Source organism: Adiantum capillus-veneris, chromosome 16 (assembly GCF_014529385.1).
Source record: "Adiantum capillus-veneris isolate H3 chromosome 16, ASM1452938v2, whole genome shotgun sequence".
Classification (NCBI taxonomy): domain Eukaryota; kingdom Viridiplantae; phylum Streptophyta; class Polypodiopsida; order Polypodiales; family Pteridaceae; genus Adiantum; species Adiantum capillus-veneris.
Window position 1 is genome coordinate 131,274,165 of NC_140946.1, and position 4,514 is coordinate 131,278,678.

The 4,514-nt window shown below is 46.9% G+C and overlaps 2 pseudogenes; both read left to right on the forward strand.

Annotated features, from left to right (window-relative positions):
- The first annotated feature begins 1,107 nt into the window (after nucleotides 1-1,107).
- On the forward strand, nucleotides 1,108-1,678 carry LOC147439880 (uncharacterized; annotated as a pseudogene).
- Nucleotides 1,679-2,260: 582 nt separating this feature from the next.
- Nucleotides 2,261-3,400, forward strand: LOC147439881 (uncharacterized; annotated as a pseudogene).
- The last annotated feature ends 1,114 nt before the right edge of the window (nucleotides 3,401-4,514 follow it).

Consider the following 4,514-nt stretch of genomic DNA (forward strand, 5'->3'; position numbering starts at 1 on the left):
TACCTTCAAGAGGCCCATGAGCAGGACTTCGGATTTCATTGCTCGAAAGAAAAGACCTACCAACGGATGCAAAGACTTGGAGTGTATTGGCCTTGCATGCTCAGTGAAGTGCACGAATACGTTAGCAAGTGCGCAACTTGTCAAGCCAAACCGCCAGTGGAACACGCCACATTATTCCAAGTAAACATAGCTCCCCAATGGAGCCAGTACATGGTGGATTACCTCACCACACGTACGTTACCAGAGAATATTTCCAAGGCTAGACAGAGATCTATAGAGCTAGAGGCCAGAGACTATGCTTTGATTAAAGGACAGCTCTATAAGCGAGGAAAAGATGACCAACTCGGGTTGTGTGCAACGGAAAACGAATTTTTGCCAATTCTAGAGCAAGCACACGGAGGTGTATCAGGAGGCCATTTTTCGGGCGACAAGATGGCTAAAATTGTCTTAACCGCAGGAATCTGGTGGCTTACATTATACATGGACGCTGAGGAGTATGTTAAGCACTGCGATGACTGCCAAAGGACCAAAGTACCACTTAAAAGAGATGAGATGCCTTTACGGCCAATGATTGGTGCACGCGCTTTTGCCAAATGGGCATTTGATAGGCTGCTAGCAGTAGCAGAGAGAAGGCAGTGGGACAAGCCTGCAGGGAAACCTATCCTAGGTGGAGTTGAAGTGCTAACAAATATAACCGCTCACCTAGTAGGAGAAGGAGATCAGATACAGGAGGCCCCAACTTCAGATGCATGGGCCGAGTTGATAAGAGCACCGACAACAAGAGGCCGCGCAGCTCCATCCTCCTCTGTTAAACCCAAAGTAAAGAAACCAAAGAAGACCACCCAATCCGAATACCTCCATGATGAAGAAGCCAGCAGCTCCGAGTAAATTCTTTCAGAAAGTGATGAAGAGAACGTGGAGCTAGCTGAAGAAGAGGAGGGGCAACTGGAACGAAAGCCCAAGATTGTGTTACAACAAAAGATGGAAAAGACGGAAGCGTCTGCTAAGGCAACGCTGGAGAAATTCCAAAAGAGGAAAGAGACCCAACAAGACAAGAGAGTGGAGGAGAAAGAACAAAAAGAAGAACGTAAAAAGAACCTAATGGAAATGATGCGCGAGAGGATCAAAGCAAAGGGGCTAGCACCCAAAAGACCGGCCGTAAGCCCTGCGAAGTTGGAGCAGGCAGCCAAGAAGGCAAGAAAGGCTCTTGAAGAAGCCACAGACAAGAAGGCAAGAAAGGCTCTTGAAGAAGCCACAGACAAGCCCAGAGAGCTCAGAACAAAGAAAAAGATGGATGTCAAGCCACCAGTAACAACTGAGACACCAATTGAAACACCCGTCAAGGAGGCAGAGAAGCCAGTTGCGGCAAAGGAAGAGCAAACGGCAAAGTTGACTAAGAAAGTAGAAACCACAAACAAAGATGTAGAGCCTACACCGGAAATTGAAAAGCCAACTGTAGAAGAGAAGGGCAAAGAAAAAGACGAAGAAGAAGTGCCACCCGAGACTCCCCACCCTTTGCAAGAAGAACTTAACAGAATAGAGGGAGAGCCGGCAGCGCAACTTATGATTGACATTTCTCTAGAACGAAGTTCAGCAAGCCCTACACCCACCCTCCAGCCCATCACATTGTTAGAAACACCGGAGTTTACGGACAGAGAGAACAAAGGAGAAACCATAGGCCTTCCAACTAGAAGAGCCAATATTACCAAGGCCATTAACAGCAGAACAGTAGGCAGCCTTGACGCTAGGAGACCTTATGGCGGCCGGATATTCTTATGATGAGGCAAAAGCGGCCATGGGATTTAGCCTACAGGCTTTAACGGCAGAAGTTTCAATTATAGAAATGGAAATGACAGAAGAAGAAGCCGCAGAAGTCGAACGGATCAAAATGTGCACCTGTGAACACACTAAAACAGAAACGGGTAAACCATCTACACAAGGAGAGCAATCGGAGGGCTTGCTAAAAATGCAAGAAGACCCCATGATGATTGACTCTGTGGCAGAACAAACCAAAAATAAACAGGTAACGGGAGCAAATGTGCCTCCCGAAGGCTTGCAAACAACACAAGAAAACTTGGGGACGGAGGCCACACCCTCCACATCAACTACACCAGGCCTGGAAGAAGAACCTGTGTTCAAGGACGTAAAGAAAATTATGCAGGAGTGGTAAAAAAGCAAACAGGAGGCGGTCCTCATGACGCCTATTTTCCGAAGAATCAGAGACAAGCAAGAAGATGCGCCGGTGGCACCCGATGCAATAATGACGGACGTAAGTCCAATGACTCTGGGTCCACGGCAAGAGGTAGAAGAGAAGAAGGAAGAAGAGGCCTCCACTAGCCAAACAATCTCTATCCCACCCCAGTTTCAACTCCTCACTACAAACGTGCCTAGGTCAGCCCTCATTCAGAAGCTGGCATAAGAAATAGCTAAAGAAGACGTGCGGACGGTCATGGTGCTCAAGAAGGAGCAAGAAAACAATGCAGATCTTAGCCTGCTGGCCGTCGCCAGTATTAGTACAGAATTGAAAAACAAAGAGAAGGAGGTGGAGGCACGGAACAAAGAAGCCGAGGAGTTGCGCAAGGCTAACGAAGAGCTAGAAAAGACGAATATGGCGCTCCTCGAGGATTTAAAAAGAAGAGAAGCCCAGATCGAGCGCATAAGCCAGGAAAGAGACAGATATCATAAGCAATATGAAGATGAGAAGGCTCATAAGGATCTGCAGGCTAGTGTGGCACAGAGCACGAAACTGGCGCTCAAAAATAAAGAAAAACTTTATGAGCAAGCCCACAAAAGTGCAACGGAATCAGCGAAGGTTGCTCGGCACCAGCAAGTGGCCATCGATGCACTTAAACAAAGAGTAGTGGATCAAGCTAGGCAGTTGGATCCCTTCCTAGAGAATCCAATGCTTATTCTATCTACAGAACAAGAACTGGTCACAGCTCTCCGTGCAAAGAATGACAATCTAAGGGAGAAATACGAAACAGAACAAACAGCCAAGGCAGCAATGGAGGAAGCCCTACACAAAGCGAAAAAAGATCGAGAGGAGGACTTACAGACCCTAAACACTACACTGGAGAACATAACAAAAGAAGTCTTGGACCTCCGGTTACAGCTTGCTAAAGTAGAGCGCATTCAGAGCCTACCGCCAAGAGAAAAAGGAGAAGTAGTAGCTGTCGAAGAGGCGGAGACAGAGCCAATAGACACCGGCCACGACAAACAAGAGCAGGAGGAGGCAGGGACATCTACTGCCCCAGGTGTAAAAAGGCCCAGAGAAGTCCGAGCCCTATCTGCCGACCATTGGCTCACCACACAGAAGGTCGTGGCTGCTGCCAGACAACGAAGGATCCTATGGCACAGTAGATTTGAGTGGGTGGGATGCGCAAAGCTTAAAGGATCTTAGACCAGAATGGAAGGAGGAGTATTTGGAAAAGAACAAACAGAGTGCCACCATTAACTCCTTTGCTCCCCACCATATTCAAATCGACCCTACTTTTTGCCCCATACTCAGACGCAGGAGATGGGAAGATTTTGAACAGGTGATTCAAGATCATTGTTGGACGGAAGCGACTCACACACCCATGAAGTGCATGCAAACACTATCTAGATCAACATAATGTCAATCGAGGACACAGATAACACGATAGGCACACGGAGGAAATCTCTTAAGCTTGTCAGGCTGAGACCATCCTACACATACAACACTTTGGAAGGCCAACTAAACCACAATCAAGAACCTCACTACTCTCAACTTCACCACCTAGCCACATACATAGATACGGAAGGTAACTCACCTAATCATGTCAGATTCATACGAAACTTAAGGAACACCATCCCCTCACTAGGATACACCTGTCCCTAAGCTTCTACACTCAAAACCCTCACTCTAAACCCATCTGCGGAAAACGCGTAGGATGACAGAGCAGAATTTTGAAAGTGCCCGAAACTGAAATTTATGAGTACCTATGCGTAGCTTATGTCACCACGATTCTATAGACTACTAGCACGCAGAAAACAGACATCGTTTGATACACTTACGGCCACAAATATCTCATAGATGCGTCGGCGTGTGCGCTTTGTCTCGCGTGGAATGCTTGGCGTTGTCGCATAGCTCTCCTCGAGCCTACAGCAATGGTGCAGTCAGATCTCCAATGTGTTGAGCGAGCCGGGCGTAGCGAGAGGATGAAGCTCACGCTCACTCTCTTTCTCTCTCCCACACAGTAGACGGCAGCGCTAAAGTTTTGATTATGATAAAAAGTCTTTTTACAAAATGACCTAGGTACCTTATATACTAAGGCTACCTTAGGTTTAACCAAAAATGGGGTTGAAAGGGTCAAATGGCTTTGTATTTACAATCTGGAAGTGCCATTGCACCCCGACTTCTGAAACTAGAATAACTACTCATTACAAATGTCGTTTATAGCCATAATCTGCAGCATTTCATAACTCGCAAAAGATAAGACTTTGGTACGAAACTTGAGTTATGTTGTGTTGTTCACCCAGCGGTCAACATTCCC